Source organism: Pyrus communis, chromosome 3, assembly GCF_963583255.1.
Source record: "Pyrus communis chromosome 3, drPyrComm1.1, whole genome shotgun sequence".
In the NCBI taxonomy this organism is placed as follows: Eukaryota; Viridiplantae; Streptophyta; class Magnoliopsida; order Rosales; family Rosaceae; genus Pyrus; species Pyrus communis.
This window is the reverse complement of record NC_084805.1, coordinates 29,124,779-29,137,770: the sequence shown is the minus strand read 5'-3', so window position 1 is coordinate 29,137,770 and position 12,992 is coordinate 29,124,779. Positions and strand designations below refer to the sequence as shown.

At 38.3% G+C, this 12,992-nt stretch overlaps 1 long non-coding RNA gene across 1 annotated transcript; it reads right to left on the bottom strand.

Moving 5' to 3' along the window:
• Positions 1-381: 381 nt before the first annotated feature.
• Positions 382-3,231, bottom strand: LOC137727845 (uncharacterized). Its single transcript, XR_011067874.1, has 3 exons — positions 2,715-3,231; positions 2,521-2,581; positions 382-1,583 (listed from the first exon to the last, which is right to left on the bottom strand). It is a non-coding gene; the product is annotated as an uncharacterized lncRNA (long non-coding RNA).
• Between the last annotated feature and the right edge of the window lie 9,761 nt (positions 3,232-12,992).

Sequence of the window (12,992 nt, the reverse complement as noted above, 5' to 3'; positions counted from 1 at the left end):
CCCTCGATTATCAACAGTTTCTCAGGGCTAGCTCAACGGAAGGGGGAAAAGAGAGAGGGATAGAGGACATGGACGGAACGAGGCCGTTGGATTTTTTTACGGCTTTGGGGCCTCTGGGTTGGGACTGCTTTTCATTTTGTATGCTTTTACCACATGGTCTTTGAAATTGACCACCTACTCAATTTTAGTCACTAAATTAGAAATTACACCTGAGCGTTGCCATGGGAACCAACTGTTTCAGGTATAATCGAATGAATAAAACACATTTAAGTTGAATAAATTCAACACAATTATGAACAAACAGAGAGATACATGAGTGAAGGAGATCGATAAGTTAAGCAATTTTGCTTTTATATACATTCAAGTGAGTTGGCATATAAACATATTGTACAATGAGTGAGAAGAAACTGAATGTCTTTGATTAGAAAGAGATGGTTTCCCAAAAAGTTTTGTTTCCTTAAGAAACAGAAGAAACATGTAGTTCACACATATAATGTGTCCTGCAGTGTAGGCAACCATTTCAATAGGTAATTAAAAACACAAAGTGTTGAGAACTTGTTCAAGTAGCTAATTTTGTAACCACAACTGCTCAAAGGCAAAAATAAGCAGAAGGTCTGTTTCCATATGAAATTGAAGAAACAGAAGCAAGCTGCAGTTTACACATAGTCACTGCAGTTAAGACGGTAAAATATATGCCCTGCAGCCTACATACCTCACTTAGCAGTTAGAAAAACACGGAAAAATACGGTGTTTGAGCAGGTAAGTCGTCAAGCACAGATGTTCAGACAAAAAAATATGCAGCATGGTGTGCAGCATTCGATCACGGAGAGTGTGGCTGTTCACTTTTTCTGAGACCGAACATCTTCGACTATGGCAAAAAACATAAATCATAATGTAACAAAGGCAGCCATTACATCTAAATCCTCCCACACTTCTCTCGGACACTCCCTATCTCTCTCTGCAATTCCTAAAACAAATCTCCTAAATCCTATTTGACACCCCCCATCTCTCTACAAATCGCACAAACAAAACCCCAAACCTAATCCTTGAAATCCCACCCAAACCTAATCCCTGAAACCCTTTCTCTCGGACACCCCATACCACAGAAAATGCATCCGAACGTTAGTTTATAAATTTGCAGGCCGCTTCCTCTCTTCCTACCTTTTAACAATTCACCAGTAAGATTCTCTCACTAAAAACTTATATTGGCAAATCCAATGACGAATGATGTGAAACTGAAGCTGTAATGAAAGCTTATATTAAGAAAGAATGGAAAGCCGTATTTCTACAACTTGAAACCAAAATTTAAGTGAATGGCTATGTAACTAAGGTTATTGAACATGATTAACTATCCGCAACCCTCAACCTTGTAACCTGAATCAAGCTGGTTTCACACATACCAATAGAAAACCAAAATATCAGTGTTTGGGGACGTTACCTTATTTGAAATAGCACTAAAAAACAGAGTATACTTTTAGGCAAATATTGTTTACGCACCCAAACATCATTCATGATATCTGCCAAAAAGAAAATACCTCTCGTTTAGATTTCTTTCGTTCACGAACTTTCTCCTTGACAAACTCCTGAGATAGAACCAAAAAAGAAAATAAGTCACAACTGGTGAAAGTAGAGGGGAAGGAGGCAGAGAAAAGTAAGAATTTATGAGTACAGCAATCCTGTTTTAGGTTCCCAACTTATAAGGATGCTAACTTCATCATATAGGACTATCGTTAAAACGCATTTCTTTCCGAAATTTAAGAAAAAAATTCTACACTCACATGCCACAACACAATGTTACATGAAGTAATCTTACCATCACAACCAAATTGACACAAAAACTTCTAATAGTCCTTTTGAAAGCGAAAGTCAAGCAATTAATCAAATACTCATTTTCGAAAAACAAAAAGCCCAACAAAAATAATAAAAAGTAAGAGTAACTAAGTTCCCAATAGTCTAATCCATCAAAAAAAATACAAACTTGAACATGTTTGAGTATAAGGACCATAAGAAAGAAGCAGGGGATGCAAAATTTTGAGAATGGGTCTAATAATACTCATCAAGTACAGATAATCAAAGTTAAAAGGTAATAAAGGTATAGAAAAAAGAAGAAGATATTCTACAAATGAATGAAATAAAAGATGGTGACACTGGAATGGAAACACTTCAGGAGGCCAGAGGAAGTGGGACATTTTTTTTCCTTTCTAGCATTTCAGCTCACATGTCGAGAAATTATAGTGCTGTGCTAATATCATTAACTCATGCATCTTAAGCACCAATATTCAGACAATGACACTGTTCCATGAAGTAATCTTACTATGACAGCCAAATTGACACAAAACATTTGTTCAGCAATCTGATTACGAAACAACCAACTAATTAAACACCAAATGATAGGCACGATTCCGGTAACCAAATTCAAAGAACAGAGTTCAGATAACGAAATGCAAAGACCATGATACATATAGTAAAAATCAAGAGCATGATTCAGAGGATTCGAACTATATTGTGTTGAAAACTTACCGAAGAGTGATGATTCCAGGGCAGTAGCAGTCAGGCTTCTTGACTCCTCCAGTTGCGGGTGCTGATTTAATTGCAGCATATACAAAATTAAAACAATTAGCAACTTAGATTCAATAATTTGATTGTTTCTCGGAAAAAATCACTTGCAATTATCAATTCTAATTTTCAGCATTAGAAACCCAAACCAAACGCACCTTGGTGGCAAGTGCCTTCCTCAGAGCCTTACCACTTCGTACGACCCATTTCTTCACAAATGAATGATAAAAACGCAAAGAATCTGAAGTAAGAGAGACAAAGAACCGTAAGAACCCAGAGGTTACTAACACAACCGAGCAATAAACTTTGAAAGCAAAAAGAATTACGAAAACAACATATTATGTTTCATTATCATCATATACAAATTCAATCTACAAACTCATCGTTTCTACCAGATTCCTCCACTAATAGCACCACTCCTATATGGTATCTGCATCACCACAGTCAGAGAAGCCTAACATGGGAAAAGCATTATCCAATTAGGAGGCTTCAATTGAAATTCCTGATGCATAAAAATCAAACCTAAATTGAAATTATAATCAATTAGGGGGCTTCAATCAAACCAATTCCGAATTCAAAATAAAAATTTCTAGTAGTCATCGTCCTTGGATTCCATTGTTGTCCGACCATAAAAACCTAACGGCGGACGGAGAACCACAGAACCAAGAGTAAAAAAGGAAGTGCGGGAGAGAGAAGTAGCCAAAATACAGAGAACCAGCGGAGATAATAATAACTATGAAATACTACAGAGGCAACCGAACAGCCGTTATTATACTTTTTTTTCTCAGCATGCTAACACCAATCAGAAAAAGAACAAAAATCTGTGGGACAGATTTAAATCAATTTTAAAACTTCAATATATTTGTTTGTCAAACTCAGTGAACAAACTTCACGCTCATGCTTTCCAAAAAGAAAAGAAAATGAACAACTGAAAGCACTGACAATTCCAAGCAACAGAGCAGCCATTATTAAGAGCCAAAACTCATTCCTTAGTCTCCTCATCTAGGTACTCAACTCCGTAATCTTTGCTCAGCATGGTTGACTGAAATTAGGAGAGAAAAAGATAAGAAATTTTAGAAATTGTCTATGAAGCAAAGGATACTGCAGTAACTTCAAGACATGTAACTTGCATATGTATAAAGTAATTTTCTACATAAAGTAATGAGGCTTGAGATGTGGTAGATAGGATAAAACTTCAAATGCTATGAAATTGCCAGATATGTAAACGATTAATATGGTGTATGTGAATGTGAATGGTAGCTCTCTTAAATTGGAAGATGCGAACATATCATGTAGAAGTGCCTTTTATACATTGACATTCTTAGAGATTTTTTGTGCAAGAGAGCTATTGTATAAGTGCCCCATATAAATGATTATGCAAAAGATTTTCAGTTTTACTTCTACCATCCATTAATTGTCCTATCCAAAATACTTTGAAAAATAAATCTATAGCTGCTAACGGTCTATATTCTTCATGCTGTCAGACCCTGCAATCTAAAAATTCATGTAAATGCAGAGGTTTGGCTGAAGGAGAGGGCATTGAAGAAATCCAGAAATCCTTCCATGACAAACTTAGTTGTACAACCATGGCGTGTGTGCTGTATGTTAGATGCCCTCTCTCTTTTAACAACACACAACAGCTTATGCAAATGCAAAGAGGCTTCAACATGTTTCATTTAAAATAGGTTTACATTTTGTAGCAAATGCATATGGCAAAATAGTGTATAAGTAATCATACTGGAGACCAAACAGAACAGTTCAAAAGCTTCAATGGAAATATAAATTGCAGAAAGAAAAAAAGAAAAATAAAAACTTGAATTTCCAAACCCATAAAATAAAAAATTCAACCAGATTAAATTTAAGACATAATCACACAATTACAGTCCCATATTCAAAATAAAACATAATCACACACCAGATCTGGAAACCTAGTCTTCCACGCACTGACCTGTTTTTGGTTGTTGGGAGCTCATAAATGTTTCCATAAACTCCTTGGTTGCCAGAAGGACCACACGGTGAAAGTCAATCCAAACCCCAATCAGCGCAAAGATGGAGGTCCCATCCATAAAGTTGTCAGTATCAGAGCAACTTCACCCCTATCCACTTTGCGCCAGCACCCAGCCCATTTATCCACTTAATTGAACAGTAATAGACTCAATGAACAGTAATAGGCCAAAGCATCTCCACCCCTACAAAATGGGCTGGCACCCAGTCCATTTAAAATATTAAATAATTTTTTTATAAAATAAAAAAAAAATAGTTTTAATTTCGGATATGATTTTTAACCAATCTCGTCACGCCACGTGTCATTATCCGAACGTACTATTTTTTTAATAGATTTCCGCTAAGATTTTCAACCAATCCCGACAACCCACGTGTCACTTCCTGTTTACAATAATTTAGGCAAGATTTCGATAAGATTTTTAACCAATCTCGTCACGCCACGTGTCATTATCCGAACGTACTATTTTTTGAATAGATTTCCGCTAAGATTTTCAACCAATCATGTAGTGCCACGTGGCATTGTCCAGAACCTCATCTTTTTTTTTTTTTGTCCATATAAACCCTACATCCCTACATCCATCCTCACACTAAACTCAATCCTTTTTTTTAGCTCAGAATTCTTTTTTATCGTTTTCAAATCTTGAGTTCTTACAATGTCTTCTTCAAGGAGAGCGTATAAACAGTTGCAAGAGCAGCAGAAAAGGTTGTTGGCACAACAGGAAGAATTGGTCAATCTTGACCAAGGTGGAGGTGGAGATGAGGCCTTCGCAATGGAGGAGGATGAGGATGATCACCATAGAAGGCGGAGGGCCTCACATTCCCGCCGTATCATGGAAGCTATGGGTCAGATAGCCAAACTCGGACGTGCGGCAAACATCGATAGAAGAAGGGAAAGACGAGGTAAAGATCTCTTGGAAGATTATTTTATTCCCAACAGCGTTTACCCTGATCATGTTTTTAGACGTCGTTTTAGAATGCAACGAAGTTTGTTCGCTAAAATCATGAGTGATGTTTGCAACCATGATCCATATTTTGTGCAAAAAGAGGATGCTTTTCATGTTCTAGGTCTTCTTCCTGAGCAAAAAATTACGGCTGCCTTGCGAATGCTTGCATATGGAGCATCTGCAGATCAAGTGGATGAGATCGCAAGGATGGGAAAAACAACAGTTCTGGAGTCCCTGATGCGGTTTTGCTCTGCAATTAAAGCCCTTTACACCAATGAGTACCTTCGGCAACCCACGACAAGGGACATGCAAAGGCTTCTGAGGAAGGGTGAGATGCAAGGCTTCCCTGGCATGATTGGAAGCATCGACTGCATGCACTGGACATGGAAAAATTGTCCAAGTGCATGGCAAGGAGCTTATGGCGACAGAAAAGGAGCCAAAAGCATCATTCTGGAAGCGGTGGCTTCTTTTGATACATGGATTTGGCATGCTTTTTTTGGTGTTCCAGGAGCTCAGAATGACCTAAACGTCCTTGCCCAATCTCCAGTGTTTGACGAACTGCTACAAGGGCTTGGGCCGAGATGCACATATTGGGTTAATGGTAATAAGTACGAGGGACCATACTACCTTGCAGATGGTATTTACCCAAGGTGGTCAACATTTGTCAAAACAGTGCCACACCCGCAGAGTGAAAAAGAGAAACACTTCGCAAAGTGTCAAGAAGGGTGTAGGAAGGATGTCGAGCGTTGTTTTGGTATCTTGCAAGCTCGTTGGGCCATTGTCAGGGCTGCAGCTAGAATGTTTGATGTCGAGGCTCTTCGATCCATCATGATGACGTGTATTATTCTCCACAACATGATTGTTGAAGACGAGTATGATTATGATGCCGTCGATGAATACGAGCCGGATCCGATGAACAACTCAAGAACACAAATCTACTATGCTTATGACCGGACCGAAGATCCCGTGCAACACGAGCCGTTGGAACGGGATGGACGTTACAATGAATTGATCGTTCAACGATACACTTCATTGCAAGAGCCATACTGGCACATAGCCCGCCAGAATGACTTGATTGACCATCAGTGGAGATTGCACGAAGGCGAAGATAATTAAAATAAGGCTTGTGGTTGAAGAATAAAGTGTATTGTTTTTTAAGTAATCTTATTTAGTGTGTTTGCTTTTTTTTTTAAGTTTAAATGGTGAGGTTATGTAATTTTATTTGGTGTTTTAAGTTTAAATGGTGAGGTTATGTAATTTTAAGTTTAAATAGTGTTTTATGTAATTTTATTTGGTGTTTTAAGTTTACATAAGAAATTAAATAAAGTTCTAAAAGTAAATAAGAAATTACATAAGAAATTAAATAAAGTTCTAAAAGTAAATAAGAAATTACATAAGAAATTATATAAAGTTCTAAAAATAAATAAGAAATTACATAAGAAATTAAATAAAGTTCTAAAAATAAATAAGAAATTACATAAGAAATTAAATAAAGTCTGTGGAGTTAGGATATGTGGTGCTAGGATCTTGGTTGCTAGGATTTCTGTAGCTGGAACCCCCTTGACTTGTTTCGGCATCTCTTGCACGCCTCCTTCGCACGACATCTCTTTTTTCTGAAGTCCAAAAATATTTTGAATTCGGAGACAGTCCTACTAGAGACTTGTTCATAGTGTCACGATCTGTTTGAGCCATCCTTTCTTCTCTAAGCATCTCATTCTCTCGATGAAGTGCTTCTCTAATCATCTCGTTCTCTCGATTAACTATTTCTCTTTGTCTCTCAGCCGCCGCATCACGAGCCTCAGTAGCTGCAATAATTGCTGCCATATCTCTAGCTTTTTCCTCATCTCTAGCCTTTTCCCATGCCATGTTCAGTTCACCTTGACGAGTAAGTTCCTCCATATATTTAGTGTAGTCATTTTTGGAAGAACTACCTTTTTTCTTTGATGCCTTTTTACCTTGAGGCCTGAGGGATTGACGAGTCGGTTGGGTCTCTGGCACTTGTTCAGGCATCCCTTCCGTGTCTTCAAATGTGTTGGCTTCTTGTTCGGCTGTGTTTGCTTCTGGCGAACTATGTAGACCCATACCATGCATGACAACTTCTGGACCGGTTGCCACAATTTTGTATCTAGGGCAATCTTTGACAATTTGCCAACATTCCCATTTGTTGAATGATTTGTTATGGTTCTTTGCATTGTAGAATGCTTGTGCTTGTAGTGTCTATAAAAAGTACATAAAAATTACATAAGAATTGTGGAATGCATAAAAATTATATAAAAATTACATAAAAATTATATAAGTATTGTGGAATGCATATTACATAAAAATTACATAAGAAATTAAATAAATTAAAATATTGATGTGGGTGGAATGCATATAAATAAATAAAAATATTGTTACCTCATCCGCTAAACTTGTCCCACTACGCAAATTACCAGAAGCATGAGAGAGGGCGTTTTTCCAACAAGTAAAGGATGCGTTGAGTTTTTTCCAACGACCTTGAAGACCTTGACTAGATCTGGTATCTTTTCCATGTACATCGTTGAACGATTTCGTAATTTTACTCCACATTTCTCGCTTATCCATCTCATTACCCGTAATCGGGTCATGAGTAGTGCGAACCCAACATTCACACAACGTAACATCTTCACTGAGCTTCCACGAAGTCATTTTTTTCTCTCAAAGTGTACAAAATATTCAAATGTAGAAAGTGTAGAAAGTGTACAAAATATTCAAATGTAGAAAGTGTAGAAAGTGTACAAAATATTGAAATGTGGTGTAAGGTATTTATAGAAAAAAAAAATTAATTTTTTAAAATTTTTCTGTATTTTTTTAAAAATTTTGACATTTTTTAATTAATTTTTAATAAATTTTAATGTTGTAATTAATCGGGACCGTTGGATTTGAAAAATAATCAAATCCAACAGCACTCATTACGCCACGTGGCCAACAGTCAAATTTCTGACCGTTGGGCCTTTTTTTTTTTTTTTTTTTAAATTTTTGATGAAATAAACGTGGACCGTTGATCTTTGATCGGACGGTCCAATTTAAAATTTAAATTTAAATTTTTTTTACCGTTGGAAATCCAACGGCCTAAAAAACTAGCCATTGGAAATCCAACAGCTCTGAGGAGGCTACGTATCCTTCACCCCGGACGACTGCAAGTGGGCCTGCACGCGGGCCCCAGCGCCTGCACAGCCTGTCGGCTACGCGCCCCGGGCACCGCGTGTGTTGCACGCGCCAGAAACAGACCGGGGAATGGGTCTGTCCATTTTGGGCTGGGCTGTTGACTGGCACGGGCTGGGTGCTAGTCAATTGCACGGGCTGGAGCAGAAAAATGTGGTGCCAGTCCATTTTCTTCACTTGGTGCCAGTCCATTGGGCATGGGCTGGAGTTGCTCTCAAGGCCTCCGAGATATAAATGGAGTAGGATTCTCTCTGCTCTTAATCTCTCTTTCCTTCTATCCTCTCCTATTTAAACGGTTGCGGTTACACCACGTCTACATCTTATTTTGAATTTTTTATATAAAGAATAAGACCAAAAAAAAAAAAAAAGTGTGAGAGGATGGAATAAAAGGGGATGGTAATAGGAGAGAGAATCCTGATAGAAAAGGTGGGGAGATAATCTTACTCCGGTAAGGCCTCCCAACTTCGGGGTGTGACAGGCCCCCCTGACCCCAGTAATTAATCTTAGAATAATGGTAGATGGCTGAGTAATGAAATTACCTCAATTGATCCATGACCTAGCGGGTTCTGAACACCCAGACAGGAAACTGTGGCAAGTTAATAGGGGTATCCATGATCTAACAGAAACTAACCAATAATCGATGTGGTGGATTTAAGGCCACAGACAAAGAAATAGGGTTATCTTAAATGAAAATGAGGGGTCAGACAGAACTTCACAATACTCAAAGGAAGTGGGTTAATGGTGCCCAGGTGGGTTGGTAAAGGATCGACAGCGCAGTTAGAGCAACTCCAGCGTTGGAGCCCTCCCCCTGGCAATACACTATTCAATCCACCTAATGAACAGTAACTGCCCTTAATGAACAGTAAGTAGCCCTGGCAATAGAATTTGCATCTCCACCGTTACACTTCAATAGCCCTGGCAATAGGCAATAAAATATTAGTATTTTTTTTATTTATAAAATAATACAAAATAATTTTAATTGTAATATCAGATAAGATTTTTAATTGTTCTCGTTGCGCCACGTGTCATTATCCGAAGTATTATTAAATAATACAAAATATTACAAAATAATACAATTATTGGTGAAGGATTTCTGATAAGATTATTAACCAATCACGTCGCGCCACGTGTCATAATCGGTTCACAATCTTTGAGGATAGATTTCCATAAGATTTTTAACGAATGACGACATGCCACGTGTCATAATCTGTTCACAATCTTTGAGGATAGATTTCCATCAGATTTGTAACGAATGACGGCATGCCACGTGGCATTATGCACAACCTAATCCTTTCTGAATCCTCTATATAATCCACCATCCATCCTCACAAATCTCACACCAAAATTCTCAAGATCTTTATAATTATTCATAGTTTCTGCTTCCTTATTCACAAAAATCTGTATCATTATTCATAGTTTCTGTTTCTTTCTTTCAATGTCTTATTCTTCTTCCTCAAGGATGATGTGGGAATTCAATCAGGAAGAGGAAGAATTGTTTAACGAATCAGAAGCAATCTTCAATCAACAGGGGGTAAGAAATGAGAGGGAAGAGGATGAGGAGCGTCAAATGGGAGATGACGAAGTAAGAAGGGGCAGAGACTCACATTCCCGTCGAGTCATCCAAGCTGCGCCTCAGATCTGCAGGCCCAGCCGTTCCTGAAACCTTGATAGAAGCAGGCAACGACGAGGTATGGAACTCTTGGATGATTATTTTGTTCCTAATAGTGCATTCCCTGATACGTACTTTAGACGTCGTTTTAGAATGGAACGACATTTGTTCAACAAAATCATGATTGTTGTTTGCAACCATGATTCTTATTTTGTGCAAAAAAAAAGATGCTTTTGGTGCTATGGGTCTACTGCCTGAGCAAAAAATTATTGTTGCCTTACGGATGCTTGCATATGGAGCATCTGCAGACCAAGTGGATGAGATAACGAGGATGGGGAAATCAACCATTCTTGAGTCCCTGATGAGGTTTTGCGGAGCAATCGAATCTATCTACACCGCTGAGTACCTCCGCAAACCTACACACATGGACTTGGAGCGGCTGTTGAAGAAGGCGGAGATGCGTGGCTTTCCTCGGATGATTGGAAGCATTGATTGTATGCACTGGACGTGGAAAAACTGTCCAAGTGCATGGCAAGGCGCTTACGAGGACAGAAAAGGAGCAAAAAGTATCATTCTGGAGGCGGTGACATCTTTTGATACATGGATTTGGCACGCCTTTTTCGGGGTCCTGGGAGCTCAAAATGACATCAACGTCCTTGCCCAATCCCCAGTGTTCAACGATGTCCTGCAAGGAAAGGCACCAAAAGTTACGTATGAGGTCAATGAACGTATGTACAACGGGCCATACTACCTAGCTGACGGCATCTACCCGCGCTGGTCAACATTTGTCAAAACAGTGCCACGTCCGCGGAGTGCAAAAGAAAAACACTTTGCAAGCTGTCAAGAGGGGTGCAGGAAGGATGTGGAGCGTTGTTTAGGTATCCTCCAAGCTCGCTGGGCGATCGTCAGGGGTGCTGCCAGATTGTTTGATGTAGAGTCGCTTCGATCCAGCATGATGACGTGCATCATTCTTCACAACATGATTGTGGAAGATGAGTACGATTATGAAGATATTGATGAATATGAGCCAAACCCGATGAACAATTCAAGAACACGTATATATTGTGCTCATGACGCCACCGATGAGCCCGTGCAACATGAGCCATTACAAAGGGATGGACGTAACAAATAAATAATACAAACAATAAATAATAAATTATGTAGATAACAAATAAATAATACAAACAAATAATTATAATGTAAATTTGGGTATCAAATAAATAATATATTGTTACCTGATCTGAGTAATTTTCCCCACTTCGAATATTACTACTAGCTTGTGCCAAAGCGTCTCTCCACGTACTAAACGATTGGCTAAGTAATTTCCAACGACTGGACATCGATTCTTTGGTTCTTTTCCCACCAATTTTCTCAAGAAAATTGGTATGAATAAGACTCCACATTTCTCGCAACTGCATCTCATTACCCGTAAGCGAACTATGAGTAACTTCAACCCAGCTAGTACACAACGCAACATCTTCAATAAGCGACCAATTCGTACCTGCACCAGTGGTCATTTTGTTGAAAAAAAATGGATTCAAACTTTGAGACAAAGAAAGGAATGTGATTGAAAGTAGTTGAGAAAATATGAAATTGTTGTGTAAGGTAGATGATAATGAGAAGGTATTTATAGAAAAGTAAAAACAATTTTTTTTACAATTTTTTTCAGATTTTTCAGATATTTTTTTGAATTTTTTACAATTTTTTTAAAATTTTTATTCAATTAATTAATCTCTGCCGTTGGATATAAAAAAATTTGAATTCCAACACTCCAGATTGTGCCACGTGTCACAACGGTAACTTTTCAGATTTTTAAAACTATTTTTTCATTTATTTTTTAATTTATAAAGCATTTTAATATCCACCGTTGATCTCAGATCGAACGGTGGATATTAAATCTGACTCTTTTTTTTTATATACCGTTGAGATCTAACGGTCCACATTAAGTGACCGTTAAGATCTAACACACCGTGGGAAGCCACGTGGCTTCCCAACGGTAATTGACACTTTTTTTTTTTTTTCTTCTGATTTTTGTGACGGGACGCGCCCCCACGCGCGGGTGGGGTGCACGCGCCTGACACAAAAAAAATTAAATAATGCGCTGACGCCACCCTGGCGTCAGCCTTGCGTCACCCCCACCTCGGGCTCAAGGGCTGGCAATCCCTCACGGGCCCTTTGCTCGGGCCTCCCCCTTCCATCGGGCTCCCCCACGCTGGAGCCATGCCACCGGCCCTCGGGCCATTGTTTTGGACCCCTTCCCCCGAGCAATACCCAACGCTGGGATTGCTCTTAATGAATCTCGCAGGGAGAGGAAGACTCCCACGGAGGAGAGAAAAAAGCGGCAACCCTGAATTTATTTTAATACTACGGATATAGAATAGGAATCAGAATGTGCAAACAATTAAACAAATATGAAAACTTATTAAAATAAATAAGTTCACCAAAAAAAATTTATTTTAATAAATTTTTTTTGGTGAACTTATTTATTTTAATAACAAACAAAAATTAATGGCACCAAATAAGTTCACCAAAAAAAATTTGTTTTAATAAATTTTTTTTGGTGAACTTATTTATTTTAATAACAAACAAAAATTAATGGCACCAACTTGCAGTGCAGTACATCACGGATCTCATCGTTTGTGTCTAAGTGTGACTAATTTATTGTTGAGCTTGTGAACTAATTGATTTTCTCTCTC